Genomic DNA, 21,903 nt, shown 5'->3' with positions numbered 1-21,903 from the left:
ATGCAAATGAGAGGTAAGGAATAAAATGAGCATATACTAACTAGACCACAAGTCCCTGGGAGCAGGAACCAACTCCTGATACTGTGTCTGAACAGAGACTATGCACAATAAATTCCTGAGTGAAAGAAAACATTTAATATGACATCGTGGGCATGAGCCACATTTAGAAAACATGTTCATGCATTTTTTCCTCAAAAATAAACAAACAAAAACTATTTACCAAGTTAAATTGTTAAAAAAGGATTTAAAATTCCTTTGTTGTTTGCCTCTCAAAACAAAATGACTCTGTTTATACAAAGAAAACAGGCCCAAATTTAAGCCTTCGGTACAGTCCTCCTCAGACCCCTTCGTTAAGCCCAAGCTGATAGCTACTATCACTTAAGTGTTGCCAAAAGGTTCTTGCACTCTCCAGATTGCAGTATTTTCCTTTTGTAAGATCAGATAACTATATTATTTTGCTTTTCATTAAAATTTGCCTTACCTACTTGAAACTTTTTTTTGTCTGTGTTTTGGTCCCTACAAACCCGAATGACTTAAGTTTCCTCTACTTTTGCAAAATTTAAAAAATATTTATTTATTTATTTATTTTGGCTGCACTGGGTCTTAGTTGTGGCATGCAGACTTCTTAGTTGCAGCACGCATGTGGGATCTGGTTCCCTGACCAGGGATCAAACCAGGGCCCCCTGCATCAGGAGTGCAGAGTCTTAGCCACTGTACCACCAAGGAAGTCCTGCAAAATTTTAAAGTTGGTAACTTCTGATTTTTTTTAACTTGCTTTTGACCACTATTCCATTTTGTATTTGCTATTTTCATCACAAATTTTGCTCTTGTTGATTTGGCTGTCTACTTTTGGCTGCCCTCTTTCTCCTATCTTGTTCTTTGTTTATATCTCATTTTGCATTTCAGTGCTTTCATCTCCTTCCTCAAGCCCTAAGAACGTCTTTAAGTGCATGTCTGTTTCATTCACTCTCTTTGATAATGTTTAAACAGATACTCAACAAACATCCATAAAGGGAGAGTTCATTGCTGCTAAAGCAAAAGAGAGTATGTGTGGGAACGGGGTCTCAGTTACCGTACAAAGGAACAGGGTTCTGAGGATGTCTGAAAGGAGACTCCATGCTACTTAGTGTGAGCCTGGAAGGGTGGGAGGTTGGCCATAGGATGGGACCATGTTGGGGTAAAGGCAAGAACTGTGGTCCAAAAAACTAATCAAGATTAATATCCCTAAGTGATGTCATGTGCCCCCTGATATGACATGTCCAGAAGGGCACTTCCCCTTTGTGGTAGTCAGCTTGTGGACTACTGGGATATTCCCAAACCCGTAACCCCAGTCTAACCATGAGCAAATCTCAGACAAACCCATTTTTGAGGGATGTTCTACAACATACCTGACCACACACCTCAAAACTGTCAAAAAATGTCAAGCGCATGAAAACCAGAAAAGACAGAAATTGTCACAGACCAAAGGAGACTAAGGAGATGTGATGATCTAACGTGATGTGGGATCCTGGCTTGGACCCTGGAACAGAAGGACGATAATGGAGAAACTGGTGATCTGATTAGAGTCTTGAGTTTAGTTAATAGCGATGTCCCAGTGGGCAGGGACCAGCTCCTGACACTGTGTCTGAACAGTGTTGGCTTCTTAGTTTTGACAAATGTACCTTGGTAATTTACCACGTTAACATTAGGCAAAAATGAAACTGGCTACGGCAGTACGCAGGAATTCTCTGAACTATCTTTGCAATTTTTGGGTAAATTTAAATTTATTCCAAAATAAATCTTTGTTTAAAAAAATTAATCCAAACAATATGTTATTCTCAAATTCCTTGCAGTTGGGGCTTTAGCCACTGGCTCCATTTTGTATCTTTTCTTTTTTCCACCTTCTATAGTTATTTGCATACTTTGTGAGAGGAGTATGTGGCTTTAGTTTTTAATGCTTCTAAAATTGTTTCTTCTGAAGTCATCTGACTTAATTAAGAAGTCCTTTAATCTTTCATCAGTTCTTCTATGTAAATCAACAGAGGTGACCATCCTCACCTTTAATTGTCTCAGCTTCCATAACCTTGCATGCATATATTCATTCATTCCCTTGTGCATTCATTCAACACACATATATTGAAGGTCCTATAATAAGCCAGGCTCTGAGCTACCCCTCAAGATTCCCTGTTGACTTAGAGTCCCAGCCCTCAAGTCATCAAGATAAAGAAAGATGAAATTCTTCATTACTTGCTCATCATAGAACAAGGGCATGTCCCAGAGGCCTCGCTGAATCTGAAAGGTATGATTTGCCCTGCTATATGAAAAGCCTTAATTTTCCACCATTCTTTTCCACCTCTCTCCTCCCACCATGCTATATACCCTCTAAAATCATAATTTACTGAGTAACAGGGTTCCAAAGGCTGTCTGCATAATAAATGCCAGTATGAACTGGTTCTTCATGGTCACTTGAGTTAGAAAATTACAGCACAGACAATGGTTCCATTTTCCTGTTTTGTGCATGATTTTCATCTATTGAAAAAGATGGGAGGGTTGGCTCCAGGAGTGAAATTGGTGCTTCTTTTGGCTTTACTGTGCTGACTGTCCATCAAAACTCTCAATTCAGGGCTCAAGAGCAAACAAATTAGGCCACGACCCTGGAGGGTGACACTCTGGTGGCAGGGGGGTGGGGAGTCGGGAGGTCAGCAAGAGGTGTTGCCCAGACCCCCTTTGCTGCAGCAGCTCCTAGAGTGTATGGGTCCCAGCCAAGCTGGGGGTTTGCCTTGTTTTGTTTTCACTTGTGGACCAGACAAGCTCCTAATGGGTGGGTTCAGGATCCCCAGGCAGAACAGCTCCATGGAAAGGCCAGGTTCAAGGATAAGGTTTCATGTGAAAAGACAGAAGCCGGGCCCTCCATAAACCTGGTGTGTTCACACCAACGCTGTAACAGTGGATCCTACAAGAGAACTGGTTCTGGGGCTCTGTTTTGCCTGATTTTCAGTAACACTTGAAAAGAAAGACAAATATGATATCGCTTATATGTGGAATCTAAAAATATGTACAAAGGAACTTACAAAACAGAAACAGAGTCACAGATGTAGAAAACAAACTTATGGTTACCAGGGAGGAAAGGAGATGGGGAGGGATAAATTGGAAGATTGGGATTGACATATACTCAGTACTATATATAAAATAGATAACTAATAAGGACCTGCTGTATAGCACAGGGAACTCTACTCAATACTCTGTAATGGCCTGTATGGGAAAAGAATCTAAAAAAGAGTGGATATATGAATATGTATAACTGATTCACTTTGTTGTACACCTGAAACTAACATAACATTGTAAATCAACTATACTACAATAAAAACTAGAAAAAAAGAAAAAGAAAAGCACCCTTATTGGAAGGCTCTCCCCTAGCAGGTTGGGTGGGGTTTAGTTTACATCTCCTATAGTATTTGGTACCCTGTGCTATTCTTACACTATATCAGTTCACTTATATATACTATACATGTTAGTATATATACTGTGTATATGTATGTGTATATGTATATAGTATATACCATATATCTATACCCATATGATATACATGGATATACAGTATATACTATACAAGTTCAACAGTATGTAAGTACACTTGACTGCAAATTCCCTGAGTCAGATGACAGCCTCTGATGTGGCACCTGGCACACACGAGGACTGAAGCAACAGCATGTGTAGGGTCAGTAGTGAGGATCCAGTATTTGACCATATGCCACAAAGACCTCATTTAAATGATTTGTTGTCTTTCTCCAACTCTTACTTACAACGTTTTCTAGCCTTTTTCTATCTAAAGATGGACAGGAGCCTGAAATTATCTTCTGTAGAACCTCTTGCCTCTATTCAATATATAATATATAATATATGATGATCCAATCTATTATTTTTCAAGTCAACTCAACTCTTCTTACATTTTACTTTTCCATTGCTTTAATCATATTTGAACTCCTTTGAGTTTCATTTCTCTAACTTGTGAAGCATAAAACTTGCTACATTATTGTTGTCCACAGTTAACGTTAAGTTGGAAGATTTTTAATAGATTCTATAATTGTTCAAACATCCTTTGTGCTTGCTTTTGGATAAGATATTGTGTTCCTGTTCATCTGTGATCCATGGTGACCTCTAAATTGTTTTCCACAGAAGTTCACAAAGAAGCATATCCCATTGTTTTCATTCATTGCCCCACCCTAATTTTGCTGAACTTTTGTACTCCTGGTTAATTTCAATGGCCCATAAAAAGTGTTGAGATGTATTTTTCAATGCTTTCTGGACTGACCCTGTATTATATACAAGCAGTTCTAAACATCTGTGATATCTAAATGTACCAGCTTGCCCTGATTATGGGCCATTCCTTTCAGTAGCGATATCAACTCTAAGCATCATGCTACTTATCCCTATACAATGGGGCTCTAATTAAGGTCCAGTTCCCACAAATGTTCTGGAATTTTGTGAAAATAGTTCTCTATGAGATCGGTATTGTGGCTTAGTCCTACTTTATTTCTAAAATCAATCAATGTCAAAGCCCTCATTCTCAGCTTTATATTTAAACATGTTCCACATTCCTGGGCAGATCTTAAGCATAGTTAAGTAGGTGTGTTCTCTGTGTGATTTGCCTTCTCTTTGGTGGCAGAAATTATGTAACATGTACTAAACAGAGGAGGCAGAGATAGGATAAGGGAAGGCACAAAGGTAACTCAATGACACCAAAATGAAAATGGTCCTGGAGTTTCACAAGGGTGTCAGAATGGAAAGAGTTATTTGCCTCTAAATTTAAATTCATATCTGCCTTCAACTGTTAGCGGATCAAAAGAGACTCACAAGGTTACTGAATTAAGCCAGAGCACACTGGATTATTCCATCAGTTCAGCCATGAAATTCCCTTGCCATGATGAAATACACTTGCCAAAGGATGGCTAATACTGACCTTGGCATTACCTAGCCCTGGTAGGAAGGCAGTCAACAGCTCACATTGGCAGAGGTGGAAAACACCATCATGGAGGGGAAGAGAGACAAAGCGAGGGGAGAAATGCAGAAGAGACTGAAGCTGAGAATGAGAATAAACAAAACACAGGTTTGGAAGTCAGACACCCAGACTCTGCCATGGACTCATCGCATGAACCTTTAATAACCGAAGTTATTAAATGTGAGTCTCAGTTTCTTTCTTTGCAAAATAAGGAGACCAACGCTTACCTCATGAGTTTGTACTAAGAATAATCATACGTAGAAAGTGTTTGATAGAGTGAAAGCGCCACATACGTGTTAATTGCTTTCTTTCATTCTTCCTACCTCCTCCAAAAGAAAAAAAGAAAGAAAGAAAAACCCCTAGCTTTGGTGATATTTTCATACCCTTTCATCATCAACAACAATCTTATTATTATACATAAAGAATTGTGCTAAGCCTCTAAGATATATAAGCCTGGCTTTGAAGTTGCTTAGAGCATAAATGTAAGGAAAACCTAGTACATGGTATCTTACGTGACATAGTATCAGGGACAATATGTGCTTTGAAAACTTGGTGTTGGAGAGACCACTGCTCCATGGGTAGTCAAAGCAAAGGATGGGCTTCCTCCTGGGCCTCGAGGGAAGGATCAGACTCAGTAAAGAGACACATCCTCGGTAGAGAAGATAGTGTGAAGCAAAACTGCAGAGAGGGAACAGCAACTCTGAGCACCAGGAATGGGACCAATTAGACCAAGGTGAAGGGTTTATGTCTGAAAATAATGAAAGACAGGGTGGGACAAGTAGGATGCGCTCGATCAGTGTCAAGCTACAGCGCTTCATCTGGTATCAACTCAATACTAATAGATGTTCTTGAGCTTGGTGATTAGATGACCCAAGTCATGTCATCAGAAGATGAATCCGGCTGCTCTGTACAGGATCAATGGAAAAGGTAGAAACAGAGGCAGAGGGAGCAGCCATGGTGGCTACTTCCACATCTAGGAAACCAGCAGTGAAGCCTGGACTGAGGAGGTGGTCATGGCAGTGAGAGGAAGGAATGATTCTACAGAAACCCTAAGGATGAGGGACGTTAGGAGAGGCAGCCATGGGATTAAGAAAAAAAGAGAACGAGAAACAATAAAATACTTTTCCCCAACTCTTATGTATCAGTAAGATATTAATAACAAGCACAACTGGGGTGAAAAAATTTTAAATATTCTAAAATACATTTAAGATACTTGCACACAGCAGGAAGGTTTTGTGGGTGTCAACTTGCAATGGCCCCTAAAATGTTAGCGTTTTAATTAGATGAGAAATAATCAGCTTTCTCCAGAAGAATGAGTCGTTTCCCCCATAAAGCATGATAAATGACGATATTATATGGATTATTTCCATGGATTCTTTCTGATTAGACAGTGTTACAAAACTTAATATTGTTTTGAGTAACATAATCCAACAGCAGGGTTTCTATTAGTTAAAAGTTACTCAATCATTAAATTCAAGTGTTAGATTTCTATCACCAACTCATGTTGGCTTCATGCCACCCCCAGTTAGGACAAGTGCCTAAATCATTAGAAGAATCAACCTACACTCGACTCTTCCCTTGCAAAGAATTCAGTTCCCTTTAAATATAATTTTAACCCAAACATGTTTAATTCCTCCGTTTGAAAATTCCGTTGGCAGGTACCAGACATTCTATCCACCAAGTGCATTGCGTTGATGACCCTGAAGCAATATTTTACTTTTCAGGGAGCTGAAACCAATTTTTTTTTTTACTAGACCATGGCATTAAAAGACCATTCTGCCTATTCTACAAAGAGAAATCTTTACAGTTTCCTAGTTGTATTCAAAGATGGACAATTGTAGGTTGATTAACAGAGAAAACACAATGGCAAAGACTGCAGTAGCCTGGGGGCCTTATAACCCAGTGAGGATTGCTTAGCAAGTAATGCTTCTCCCCAGGGAAATTCAGTCTTAAGAGATTAAACTTTATGTCTGTAGACAAGACCCCTCGAACAAGGACGCAATGTAGTAAGCACTATAAGATGAATTTAATTAAATGTATTTTTTATATACTTCTTATATGCATATATATTATCTCATACACATATATACCTTCATACACATGGCCATACTCCCTTTCTCTTCTCCTTATTAACAGAGCATTTTGAAAAATATTCAAATTTGTATAATTACGTCTTTACTGCAGAAAGATCTACTTTGGGGTACAACAACTTCAGAATCTGTAAAACATCCTTCCTTTTGCAAAATACTCTTTGGGGGCTAGAGAGCAACGGCAGTACTGGCATTTTCATTTCTTGGATGGAAAAGTCTAGAGTATGCCCAGTGCTCATGTATTTCCTTCTCTGTTTGGTAACTAATTCATCACTCTGCTCAGGGCACAAAGCTTCTAGAAAATGCTCCCAAGAGTGGTTTCTCTCATTTTCAGCTGCTGCCACCCCAAGAGGAAAGGGGGCAGGGGCTGTGCCACAGTCTTCTCCTTTCTCTAGTACTGCTTGTGGCAGACACGCTGAGTCACTTACTCGTTCTCTCATTTTTCCTTAGGACAGACCCTGGTTTTAGTCCATGCATCAGGGAGCCCAACTAAATGATTATAGTTTCTACCCTCTCTTGCTGCCAGGGGTGTACAATGAGATGTCAGTGGAAGTTGTAGGGCGAGTTCCTGGAAAAGTTCCCTAACAGGGGAACAAGCAGTAGTCCACTTTTTGTCTTTCTCTCCTTCCTTCATCTTGTTGCCTGGAATGCGTTTCTGTTGACAGGAGCTCCTGCAGCCCCTTGGACCCTGAGGCAACCTGGATGAAAGCTGCATACTGAGGGGACAGAACAAAACAGCAGAGGAATTTGGGATCCTCACTGCCTGCATACAGACTTCTTTCAAGTGAAAGAAAAAGAAAACCCCCTTTGGGACTCTACTGTGGTTATTTTGAGTCTTCTGTTTGTGCAGCAGATTCTAATCCTAATTAATGTAATGCTTCAAACCGACAGCTTTCTATTGTGCACTAAGTCAATTTTAATATCAAAAACTTATCTTTTTTATACCATGAGGTAACATTAGGATGCAAAAGCTGTAGTTCATGTAAGTTACAGACGGATCTCACTAACATCGTTAAACGATCTCAGTTCAGCTTAATCAAGGAATAGATTCATGCAGGACAAGTGAGGTTCCAAACTGATCTGTAACTTAAGAAACCAAAGGATGGTACTTAGCTGTGATCCACCATTCCCTCCAAGAAAGAAGCCTCTGCTCCCAGGCGGGCCAGCACCTGAGCTGGTGCTTTACTGCGTAGGAAAGAAATGAGTGTGAGTCTCAGCTGACTGTCCTGAGACAGACGGAGGAGGCCCTGTCCTGAATGCTTCCAAAGCCTGAAGCTGTAATCAGCCCCTCTAGTGACTCTACCATGGGCTTAAATGAGATGCACGCTCTTTTCCTGACGTGAAGCCTCATGGAGAAGCTAAGAATAAGATGGACTGGGTACTTGGGAGTGTCCCTGGGGGGCAGTGAGATATGTCTGTGAAATATAGCTTTAGACTTCCTCCTTTACAGCCCACATGGGAAGTTTCTAAACCCAAATCCTTTTCATTACAACGATAATAATATTGACCCTCATTTTAATCCTTCCCAACCTCCGCAGTCTGCAGTTTTCTTGACCCAGCAGCTTGGGCATGTCCTGTTTGATTTGTTGGGTGTCAGCTCTCCTGAGCAAAGAAAAAAATGATTCCTTTTCTCCTATAGCATATTTCTAACTGACAAAGAGAAACTACACTTTTCGTATTTTAGTTTAGAGTGTTATTCTCAGAGGACTGGATACTGGGAACCATTAGGTAATCACAATAAGACATTTGAAGCCCATTCCTCTATGGAGGCATACATCTGCTCTGGGAGGGGCTGGCTTGTGGGCCATCTTCATGTCTAGAAAAGGGACTTTGGTGTCTGGATCTTTGCATTTGAGGGTAGGGCTGGAAGTGATCCAAGCAGTACGAGGGGGGCACTCCATTTTTGCATTCTCTCAAATAACCCAACGATTCAAGTTTATAGGGAGAAAAGCAAAGCTGGGTTTCCATTGGCAGTTGTCAACTTGAATTGTTAGCAGTTTCCACCTTTAGAGGAAACTGTGACTTAGGTCACTCGCACCATTTCTTTCTGAAAGGCAATAAATTGTCCCCATTTCCTCAGTCTCCCTCCTCTCACCCGCCACAGGCCTTAGTCAGGTCAGCTGTATCAATAGTTTGGAAGGTGCGTGGACCATTAAGCGGGGATTCAGTGGAGGTCTTTCTACCAGCACTTCATCAGAGCACATAAATCACTTCCTAGGCCCTGAAAGAGAAACATATGCCCCAAATATGTCAATTTACAAAATATTTTCATATCTTTAGGGTATTTTATTTCTCCTGTTTCTTGTGACATAAATAGCACAAAACCCGGACCCCAGGATTTTTTAATAACCAGCTGTGAAATTTCACTAGCACTGGCATAAAATCAAGAACCAAAAATAATTCATCCCAATGTATGGGGGCTTCTGTCCTCCTCTGATGGGGCTTTGATTTGGTAATGGTTTATAAAGCCACTCTTCTTCCTGAACTGAAACAGAACTTAAAAGAAAAATAGTGAATTTTCTAATGGGCAAGGATCCAGACAGTATTTCTTTGGGGATCCATGATGTGGTGGTGATGGGGGAGGGGGTCAGAATATGGAAGAGTAAAGAGGAAACTTTGTATAATACATACTCAGGCTGCTTGAAAGCTTTTGAAAATATTTAATTAAAAATCCGTGTCCTGTTGGATCTGGAAGCTGCCTGTGCTTTGTGCCAGCCTTTGGAATTCTCGAGACTCTAGGGCTGATCACGACTTGGGCCCTCTGACGCGTTTAGGGCACAAGGTTTCCCAGCTTGGAAGGTGGGGTTAGAAAGGAAAAAATGGGGACAGAGAGGAACCCAATCCTTTCGTTTTATGTTGGTGTTCATTTATTTCACTGTAATTAAAAAAAAAAATCCTCCTCCCAACAAGTTTAGTTTGCAAATAAAAACAGTAGGTGTAAACTGAAAAAAGTTTTACCTAAATTTTTTCATTTACAAAGGTTCATGTGTAATTTACGAACCTCCCCATAGGGCTTCCCTGGTGGCACAGTGGTTGGGAATCCGCCTGCCAATGCAGTAGGACACGGGTTCGAGCCCCGGTCTCGGAGGATCCCACATGCCGCGGAGCAGCTGAGCCCATGCGCCACAACTACTGAGCCTATGTGCTACAACTACTGAAGCCTGAGCGCCTAGAGCCCGTGCTCCACAACAACAGAAGCCACCGCAATGAGAGGCCCGCGCACCGCAGCGAAGAGTGGCCCCTGCTCGCCGCCAATAGAGAAAGCCCGCACGCAGCAACAAAGACCCAACACAGCCAAAAATAAATAAATAAAATAAATAAATTTAAAAAAACAAAGGGGCTTCCCTGGTGGCACAGTGGTTGAGAGTCCGCCTGCCGATGTTGGGGACACAGGTTCATACCCCGGTCCGGGAAGATCCCATATGCCACGGAGCGGCTGGGCCCGTGAGCCATGGCCGCTGAGCCTGCGTGTCCAGAGCCTGTGCTCCGCAACGAGAGAGGCCACAACAGTGAGAGGCCCGCGTACCGCAAAAAAAAAAAAAAAAAAAAAACCTCCCCATATTGGTATGCATAATTTCCTTATGAAATTGACCTTTGCAGTCTTTAATCAAATTAAAGTTGGATTACACCTGGGTGTTCCATCACTCAGATGCTACCCGAGAGCAGTGCTGGGAACTAGGAAGGGCTGGGTCGAGGCTGCCAGGTACAGCCGCGCCCTCGCCACCACTCACAACCTGAGCCTCTTGCAGGCCAGCACAACACCAAGTAGCCGGGCTGCACGGGGCGGGGTTCACACCCGGCGCAACCTCTGATGTGCTCTTGGGCAAGGTAACCACTCTGAGCCTCCCTTTCCCCAGCTCTAACGATGGCAATAGCCCCTCCTTCACAGGGTACCTATGACCGATTCAATATACTGTATGTAAAACACCTCCCAGAATGGACGGTACATAGTGTGAGCGGGATAAATATTTCCCCTCTGGGTGAAAGAAGCTGCTATCCCCAAGACAAAGAGAGTTTGCGCCGGCACTTTCAGGGCAATCCAATTGTGTTTTTTGTCCACATTGAAGTGTATGGAGTTCCTGGAGTAATAATAAAGCCCAGGTTCATACACACATGTTGATGCACATTAGTCGTATGACTCACACACAAGAACCCATCAAGCTTTTTGGAGCCTCAGTTTACTCAGCTGTAAAATGGGAGAACGGTCAGCTACATTTTCCTCACAGATGATAAAGATCACACGAAGGAAGCTCATTGAACCTGTGGGGTGCTATACAAAACTATACATTATTATTAAGTTTGAGATGGCTCCACTCCTAACTCAGGGGAAATTCTAAAATATTATAAACAATCAAAGAAATATAAGAGTGAGAGGTACAGGGATGGAGCCCTGATTTGCCAGCCAAACTTCAGAAGAGGCACAGGCAGTCCCACAGTTAAACGTTAGACCCTCCAGCTGGCGCAAAAAACCTGCTATCACCTCATTATCCCAGAGCACAGAGAGGGCAATGAGGGGCAAGCTGGCTTAGCGTGTGTGCTTTCATGCCAACCGGAGAAGGTCTTCCCAAACCATTTTACTCTGAGTAACCCAAGCAGGTTTGTTTATTTTAAGACATGAGGGACAACCATGTGGTTCTGAAGTATCTTCTTGCTGCCTTCTCCCAGCCAAGACGCCCACCAGAATTCACAACATTTTATTTGGAAAGTGTGACGGCTGCTGTGGCTTTTCAAGGGGCTACTTTCCACACTACAGCAATTAACCCTTTTTTAAACAGTTCATTGAACGGTTTCTGAAAAACATAAAACCGATATTTCATGGAGAGCAAAGGGTTTAAACGTGGCATGCTTCCGCGATAATGACTGCACACATCCATTCCTTCTACCAGGCTCCGTGAGTATGGAATTGCTTTAGAGTCTTATACAGGAACAATGGCAGGGGGGCGCTTTTCTGCTTTGAAGAAGACCCTGGGTTAACTCCGGGCCTGAGAAAAGAAAGGAAAAAGGTGTTTGCTTCCTAAACTGCTAGGTTTCTTTTCTGGAAGCTTTCTTTCTCTTAGGTTCAGGGAGAAGAAGCCAGGTCCTTAGCTTTCCCACGCACATGTACTTTCCTTCTAAAGAAAACCTAAGCTGGAAAGAACTGACATATGACTTCAGACTCAGGGTACACCATCTATTCTTGCTACGGATACTGAGAGCACATTATTTTGAGAAAAAGCAAAGCTGACAACATCCAAAGCATCACATGTATAATATCCGTAACGCTTAAATACGTCTAACAGGTCACGAAGAAAGAGCAAACACTCCAACAGGAAAATGTGCAAAGGAGGTGAACAGGCGGTTCAGAAATGAAACGGTAGTGACAGTTATGAAGACACGTTCCACCTCACTAGTAACCAAAGGTAGGCAAATGAAAATAAGACACCTTTCATCAACTTACAGAATTTGTTACAAAATATGATTATGCCCGGTGCTGTTCAAGGGTGTGGGGATAAGGGCAAACTTTCATCTTCTAGTTATGTAAGCGTGGATCTTACAGAAAAGTGAAACTTTTCTGGTGGACAATTTGTCAAGTGTCATAAAGATGTCCATACCCCTTTGATCAAAATAGCTCCCTTTCTAGGAATTTATGTTGAGAAAATAAACATGTATATACATAGACATGTATATAAAAAATGAACATGGAAAGATGTTCACTGCAGTACAACAGGGTAGGGAACTTTCTATAAAGGGTCAGAGAGCATATATTTTAGGCTTCACAGGCCAGTCAGTCTCTGTGGGTACTCAACTCTACCACTGCAGGGAGAAACCAGTCACAAACAATACATAGTGGAATGGACATGGCTGTGTTCCAAAAAAACTTTATTTATAAAAACAGGTAGCCACAGGCTGGATTTGGCCCATGAACCATAGTTTTCCAACCTGTATAGTACAATTTATAATAATAGAAAATATAGAATCACCTAATGCTTACAACATGGAAATGATGATATAATTTATTTTATGCAGGTTTTACAACCCTTTTTTTCCTTTTAGTGATTTGGGAAAATGCTTATGTGAAAAAAAAAACAAGATTTTTTTATCATGCAGGTTTAGAATGAGCCCAGTTTTTTAAGGGAAAGAAAATATGTAAGCATGGAAAAAGGATTAGAAAGAAATACACAAGGATTTTAACAGTGATGGTTTTAATTTTCTTTTTTATACTTCTCAGGATCTGAATTTTCTATAACGTATATGTATTTTATTTTTAAAATAGAAAGAAATGTTTAAAATGACAGAAATGGACTTCTTGTGTGAATATAGTTGCATAAGTCAGCATTCTCCCCCTCCTGCTTGTGGAAATAGTCCAAAAATGAGGATAAAAGGAAAAAATATACCATCTTCCACTTCTGGCAGAACCAAGAAACATACATCAACTTTCTAAAGGGATACAAAAGGCAAACAAATTTTCTCTGGAGCTCCAGAGGAGGAAGTATAAAGAAGAGGAGGAGAGACAGTTTAGGCACAGCAGAGCTCATAGAGCCCTAAAAATAATGCACTTCTGGAGGGTGATGGACACACTCAGGGGACTAAGGTAGAGACGTCATCTGTAAGAGAGGGTTTGCAGATGGGGGTGAGCCGGGCAGCAGTCAGAAGTAGATCCAGTGCTGTGGGCTTGAAGCTTATACAATTTGGGGGACCCTTTTAAAGATAAACAATACATTTTAAATACAGAATTATGCACAAATGTATTTATTTAGAATGAGCAAAGATAGGGTAATACATGTAAATTTTTAAGCTGATAAATTCCACACACACCACCAAAATCCAGAAAAATAATATGTTTCTAAAAACTGCAACTATCTGCTTGATCCACCTCTATAAAACCCCTCTTCTATAATGTCCCACCTCTAAATATCTTCTTTCCCTATATTTTTTGATTGCATAGTCCTTGATCACCTCTTCATAGGACAATACCTTTTAATATGCAAGAACTCAGGGAACACTGACCCCATGAGTTTTCTGTGGAACTTTCTAGAAGATGCACTATAGCCCACCAAAAGATGACTGGGGAAACTGCAGCAAAAGGACTCGTAGGCACTCTGAATACACTTAACTGTATATCTAAGACAACAACAAATTTGAGCATTATAAGTTAGAAAAGGGAAAATAAACTGAAGAGAAGCAGAAGAAAGAGATTAATAGAAATAAAAGCAGATATTAGTGAGCTAGAAAATAGCAGAATAAATAGAACTAAAAGCTTTTTTTGGGAGAAAGACAGTTAATCTGCTAGCTAAAACTTAATCAGGAAAAAGGAGGAAATAGTAAATATATAAGTAAGAAACGTTAGAAGGAAATAACTACAAAATCTAAGCAGGGATTCCCTGGTGGCGCAGTGGTTGAGAGTCCGCCTGCCAATGCAGGGGACACGGGTTCGTGCCCTGGTCCGGGAAGATCCCACATGCCATGGAGTGGCTGGGCCCGTGAGCTATGGCCGCTGAGCCTGTGCGACCGGAACCTGTGCTCCGCAACGGGAGAGGCCACAACAGTGAGAGGCCCGCGTACCGCAAAAAAAAAAAAAAAAAAAAAAAAAAAAAAATCTAAGCAAACTAAAAGAACCATAAAAGACTACTTTGCTAAACTCAAAATAAATACATTTGAAAACCTAGACGAATGAACAATTTTTGAAGATAACATAATTTACATAAACTGACTTCAGAAAAAGAGATAATCTAAACAGACAAGTTTCCATGGGGGAAAAAAATGAGGAGAGTTGACAAAGAGCCTCATCTCCTAAAAAGTACCAGATCCAGCTGGTTTCATATAGGATTTCCACCAAATTTCAAAGAATAGATAGTTCCAATGTAATTTAAACTATTCTAGAACACAGAAATAGAATGAATACTTCCAAATTTTCTGCTGTGAGCAATAACTAAATGCAACAAAGATTTCACAAGTAAAGTCACAGACCATCTCTTATGAATATTGATGCATAAATCCTAAATAAAATATTAACAAAGTGTTGAGAGGTTAGCTAAGCTACTCTGTGATATTACTGCTTCAGCATCTATTTTGTTCTGCTAAGCAGCTTTCATGGACCTTAAACTGACACTAGCCCCCCCTAATGCAAGCACATGCCCTAGACAGCAGCTGCATTCACACACAAATGTAAGTTCCTGATATGACTTCCCCAATAGCCCCTGTGATCAACAATCTCCCAGGGCCTGTATGCCTTTTGAGCCCCTTAGATAAGACCCTTGTGGGGCTTACCAAAAACCCACTCCTCTGGTCTGAATCAACAAATCAGGCCCCAGCCTGGGAACCCCAAAGCACTCTACCCACAGATCCTAATAAAGGCATGTGCCCCAGGTCCTGCCTCTCACTGTCTGCACTGTGCGTTGACCTTCCCATGTGGCCCCTCAAGGTATGCTGTGTACTTCCTCCAGGACCTGTGAGTAATTAACTTCTCTATTTCAATTTCTCTTGTGATCTGTTGTTGAACGGTGCTCACCATCCAGCACCCTGTGATCTACTTAACAAATCTGAAGAAGTCACAACACAAACAGAGTCCAGAATATTCAAAGAACAATGCATCCTAACCAGGTGGGGTTTATGCCAGGAATAGAGACAAGTTAATATCAGGAGATATGTTAATACAATTTACATATTAATAAGTTTAAGAAGAAAAAGCATAATCCAACATCTATTTTTATTAAAATACTCAATGGTATAAGAATGCTCCCTTAACAGTAAATCTACCCCTGCCCAAGAGCCTGCATCATGCTAAAGAAAGAAATACAAGAAGCATCTTCAGTAAAGTCAAGAACAAGACAAAGATACAAGGATTTAACTGTACCAGAAGTAGTAGCCTATATAATTAGACAAGAAAAAGAAATTAGGGCTAAAAATATTGATTAGAAGGAGGCAAAACTACCACTACTTGCAGGTGATACGGCTACATACTTCGAACATCCAAAAGGAAAAAAAAATTAAAACTACTGAAATAATAAAATAATTTAGGAAGATAATAAAGTAGAAAAATTATACAGAATTAAATAACTTTCATATTTACAAATAATAACCAGACTGAAGATATAATGGGGAAAAAAGCTTCCATTTATAACAGCAATAAAAAAGATTAAAATACACATAAATTAAGAAGTGCAAAAGTTACTTATAAAAATATTTAAAATATTTCTGAAAGTTCCAAGAGAACACTTGAGCAATGTAAAGTCATGCCGTGTTCTTGGATTGTGTACATTTAACATGATCTTAATGTAAGTATCAATGGTTTTACCTCCTTGGAACTAGACAAATATCTACGTACAAGATTCTGTGTGGGCTTCAGGAGGATTGCAACCGTAAGACAAACAAGAATTGTTCTTTACCACATTACTTGTGACCTCATATTCTGGTTGACAATTTCTTGCAATTACTATAAAAATACTCCCAAAAATCTATGTATACTGAGACTCAGAAAAGGCAACTAGATTTAGCAACAAAGAGGTTACTGCTGACCTTCAAGAAAGCAGTTTCCATAGAATAGTGAGTCTGACAACCAGTCAGCAACTGTTACCAAAAGCCACTCATTTCAGTACCCACTCATTTCAGTACCCAGGTGAGAACTTCTCACCTGATTACAGGGAGCTGAACTGATGCAAAAAGCTGATCTTCCTGCTCCAAACTCACTGTTAAATTGGATAAAATACATATATACACAAAATCCCACACAGCCACATTCAGAATAAGAAAGGGAAAACTTGTGGCATCAGAAATAAAGAGGATTGCATCCCACTACTGGGCATATACCCTGAGAAAACCGTAATTCAAAAAGAGTCATGTAGCACAATGTTCATTGCAGCACTGTTTACAATAGCCAGGACATGGAAGCAACCTAAGTGTCCATCATCGGATGAATGGATAAAGAAGATATGGCACATATATACAATGGAATATTACTCACCCATAAAAAGAAATGAAACTGAGTTATTTGTAGTGATGTGGGTGGACCTAGAGTCTGTCATACAGAGTGAAGTAAGTCAGAAAGAGAAAAACAAATACCGTATGCTAACACATATATATGGAATCTAAGAAAAAAAAGTCATGAAGAACCTAGGGGTAAGATGGGAATAAAGACACAGACCTACTAGAGAATGGACTTGAGGATATGGGGAGGGGGAAGGGTAAGCTGTGACAAAGTGAGAGAGTGGCATGGACATATATACACTACCAAACGTAAAATAGATAGCTAGTGGGAAGCAGCCGCATAGCACAGGGAGATCAGCTCGGTGCTTTGTGACCACCTAGAGGGGTGGCATAGGGAGGGTGGGAGGGAGGGAGACGCAAGAGGAAAGAGCTATGGGAACATATGTATATGTATAACTGATTCACTTTGTTATAAAGCAGAAACTAACACACCACTGTAAAGCAATTATACTCCAATAAAGATGTAAAAAAAAAAGAAAGAAAAAGAAATAAAGAGGAAACTAAAAGTCAGGATGTCATGCTGGCATAAAGCTGAAAGGCTTGCAGTGGTACCAGACTCTAATAAACGCTGCAGGGATGAGATACGAATACAATTTTAAAACTGTCCACAATTGAGACTATAGCCAACCGCCTCCTAGGCAGAAAAGAAGCAGGACCTGAGGGGTTTTCTCAGCATAAACTGGAAGTTTTATGAACCAGTGGGAAACCACTCAATTGGTGTTGTCTTGAAAAACAGAAGTTAACATAAAACACGGCCCATGGAGAAATCTGTAGCACCCCAGAAAGGTACTGCTCTTGAACACAGGACAAATGGGTTGTTCAGGGAAAACGATTCCTGCGGAACCAGCTCGACTCCAAAATTGCAAAGCATGGGAGAAATATCCAACCATGAGCTGGCATTAGCAGTCAAAATAAACAAGGGAATTCACACCCAGGAATAGCAGATAAGAGGCCAGTCTGAAAGAGACTTTTAAAAACCCTTTCTAAAATGTTTATAGAAATAGAGGAAAGAATAGGAAAAAATAAAAACAAAAACTAGAAAGGAAGCTTTGTATCAGGGAGGTAGGCAACTGGCTCCAATGCTCACGGTAGGATGTGATCACCACCTGTATGCCATAAGCCAAAATAGAAAATCAATAAGTAAGTGGGAGAATGAACACTGACTGAGCTAATTATGTACCAGCCACTCTCCTAAAATGTAAATTTCTCATATAATTCCCACAACTAGCCTGTGGGGTAAAATCATTATTCCCAGTTTTTTAAACTGAGCCTGAGTTTAACTTCCCCAAGGTCGCATAACTGGAACTGGATTTGGAACCTCAAAATAGTAAAGGGGGAGAAGCTACAGCTGCTAAAGAAAAACGTGTAAAAATCGAGGGCTTAATATCACCCAGGAAGGAAGAATTAAAGAGAGCTGATTTTAAAGGAAGATGTATCCATTTCAGCCCTGACTCTGAGAAAGCGAAACATTTCAAGCTGCAGAGCAGGGTGTCTAAGGGTGCTGAAGACTGAATGCCATGCAATATATAAAACTACAAACATCCCCCAAACTGGAATCACCTCTTACTCATGCAATTATTTTAGCAGGAGAGGAAAAAATGATCTGACTTCAGTTTGTTCAGCGTTTATTTTCTAAAAAAAAGGATACTTGGCCACAAGTAATTACTGTGAAAGGGAAGCTATTCCTGGTTAGAAAAGTTTTTAATCGTGAAGTGGTATTTGACAATGTAATTATTTCCACAGGCTGAAAAAAGAACTTATCACTGAACTGTAGTAGTAACTGAGCTCCACCACAAAGAAAATGGTATGCATTGCTGATACACATGGTCACTAATTGTATAGGAATAACACTAAAATATATATTAATAGGGCTTCCCTGGTGGCGCAGTGGTTGAGAGTCCGCCTGCCGATGCCGGGGACACTGGTTCGTGCCCCAGTCCGGGAAGATCCCACGTGCCGCGGAGTGGCTGGGCCCGTGAGCCATGGCCGCTGAGCCTGCGCGTCCGGAGCCTGTGCTCCACAACGGGAGAGGCCACAACAGTGAGAGGCCCGCGTACGGCAAAAAAAAAAAAAAATATATATATATATGTATATATATATATATATATATATATATTAATAAAGATTTGCCATTCTATGAAAGTAATCATAAAATAATATAGAAAACACAGTTGTATGCTCTGTTTTGTTCTTAAAAGTGGGGCGCCTTGGACCTGGGCTGTGGCCTCCCCTTCATAGAAGGTGGGAAGAGGAGGAGTCTGGGATCTCCAGGCACTTCTGACTCCAAATTCCACTTTACTCAGGACTCTCTCCGCCTGGCAAGGTTGGTAAAATCAAATGCTCCAGAAGCAACGGTGAGCTCAATTTTCTGTTAATGATCTCAAAACATTTTAAAGATGAATTTGCAATAAGTTCCTCTCCTACCACTGAACCACAATAATTTTGAGCCAAAATTAGTCAATGATGGTGAACTGTAACTCTGCCCAAGGAGGGAAATGAATCAGAGAAATCCCTTAGAGGGTTTCCAGTTCAACCATGTCAGCTTAGGGAAAAGGATCTGAGGTCCAGAGATGGAGACCTTGGCCTAGAACCTGTGTCTTCCGGTTCCTCATCTAGGGCTCCACACTGTGCTCATGAGAATCAGGTCAGCTGAATAATGGCAGAAAAAAAAATATATGTTGAGCCAATGAGGCCTAGAAAAAGCCATTAACATTAATGAGGATAGCAGGAGGGGCAGCGGTGGTTACTCATAAGACACCCTTCCCCAGCCCTGCCCTCTTTCTTCCAAATCTGGAAACACTAGCTTCTAGTGGAGCTGGGGAAAACAGTGGAGAAATGGCAAACGCGAAGGTACAGATTGGTTTAAACGTTTGGTGAAGGTCATTGAGCAGGTCAGCAAGAGTCAGGAGAGCAGAGGCCACTGGCTAGACGTCTGTTTCAGAGAAGATGGGAAATCTTAAGTGAATTCAAACAGATTGCATATCAACCAGGACCAAACCTTTTGTCAGAAACCCATGACCTCTTTTATTTATTTATTTTTGCAATTTTTTGGGGGGGCGGGGGGTGCATGTGTCTTTTTTTTTTTTACATCTTTATTGGAGTATAATTGCTTTGCAATGGTGTGTTAGTTTCTGCTTTATAACAAAGTGAATCAGTTATACATATACATATGTTCCCATAGCTCTTTCCTCTTGCGTCTCCCTCCCTCCCACCCTCCCTATGCCACCCCTCTAGGTGGTCACAAAGCACCGAGCTGATCTCCCTGTGCTATGCGGCTGCTTCCCACTAGCTATCTACTTTACGTTTGGTAGTGTATATATGTCCATGCCACTCTCTCACTTTGTCACAGCTTACCCTTCCCCCTCCCCATATCCTCAAGTTCATTCTCTAGTAGGTCTGTGTCTTTATTACTGTCTTACTCCTAGGTTCTTCATGACATTTTTTCCCCTTAGATTCCATATATATGTGTTAGTATACGGTATTTGTCTTTCTCTTTCTGACTTACTTCACTCTATATGACAGACTCTAGGTCCATCCACCTCGCTACAAATAACTCAATTTCGTTTCTTTTTATGGCTGAGTAATATTCCATTGTATATATGTGCCACATCTTTTTTATCCATTCATCCCATGATGGACACTTAAGTTGCTTCCATCTCCTGGCTACGGGATCATCTTTTTTAAACCCCATGTTGATGTTGGACTTTGGGAAGGGCACCCATGGTTCTGGGCCACTTTTCTGGTGTTAAAGGCTAAAAGGATGCATTTTCAAAGAATCGCTAGAAACACCAAGAAAAAAAATATATATACATATATATGTATATAAAGGAATAACTCCAATTCTATAATATACTTAGAAGTTATAGATATCTTTAAGTACTTTCCATATCAGATAGATATCTTATCTTATCTTATATCTTATATCATATAGATATCTTTCAGTACTTTCCATATCAGTTTAACAATATGATATTCCAAAGTCATCAGATTACCTTGCCCTGGATCTAACTGGGGCTTCTTATTTCACAAAGTCTAAAGGTTATATTTAAAGGCAAAATTTGTCATCATTGGAGCTTTTTTTCTCTCAATCAAGTACAGGTATTTTGTTGTTGTTTTTTGGCTTAGTGAATATCCTCCTTTCTCCTCTCCCCAAAACAATCTCACGAACATCAGTAAAAAAAATCATTCCTAGACAACAGTTTTGTTTTTAAACAAGTCTAACAAAGGCAGTCTGGTCACATGTATAAAAATCAAAACTTTATATGTACTTTGACCCCTGACCAATTTTCACTTCTATGAATTTATCCTAAAAAAAATCAATCATGTGTGCCAACTGTAAGCATAGGAGTGTTCACGGCAGTGCTTCCCATAATGAAAAATGAAGCCAATGTGGTATATTAGATTCATGTTTGAAAATATAGACTCTTCCTATGTTCCTCTCTGTGGACCCAGTGTACTTCCTGCCCCCTGAATTCAGTGATTTTCTTTGGCGAATGAAATATTCATGACCAGGATGCAACCCAAGGCTTGACAAGCATTTGTGCAATTGGGTTTTCACCCTTGCACGTTTTTCGTCACTATGAGAAAATATGCAACACTAGCTGGCATCAGTGTGAGAAGATCCCAGGAGGGGGAATGACAGACTCATGGATCAGAGCCTCCCCATCTACCTCATTATGTACCACCAGTGCCACCGCAGGCAGTCTGTCAACTCATGAGTAAGAAGTAATGCTTATTTCTACAGGGCATTGAGATTTTGTGGTTGTCTGTTACACAGCATTATTATGACCATAGGTGACTGATACACAACCTAAATATCAAAAACTAAGGAATTTAATAAATTGCGATACATATAATGGAGCATTTAACAGT

General features: G+C 40.5%; 1 protein-coding gene and 1 long non-coding RNA gene across 2 annotated transcripts in view; one reads left to right on the top strand and one right to left on the bottom strand.

Annotated features, from left to right (window-relative positions):
• The window catches only part of THSD4 (thrombospondin type 1 domain containing 4), a 542,551-nt gene that overhangs the window by 246,020 nt on the left and 274,628 nt on the right, over positions 1–21,903 (bottom strand). The window lies entirely within an intron of this gene.
• On the top strand, positions 4,868–10,404 carry LOC132522758 (uncharacterized). Its single transcript, XR_009541322.1, has 2 exons — positions 4,868–5,158; positions 10,080–10,404. It is a non-coding gene; the product is annotated as an uncharacterized LOC132522758 (long non-coding RNA).

This window comes from Lagenorhynchus albirostris, chromosome 1, assembly GCF_949774975.1.
Source record: "Lagenorhynchus albirostris chromosome 1, mLagAlb1.1, whole genome shotgun sequence".
NCBI lineage: Eukaryota > Metazoa > Chordata > Mammalia > Artiodactyla > Delphinidae > Lagenorhynchus > Lagenorhynchus albirostris.
Note: the sequence above shows the minus strand (reverse complement) of the source record. Positions and strands in the feature narration are given on the sequence as shown.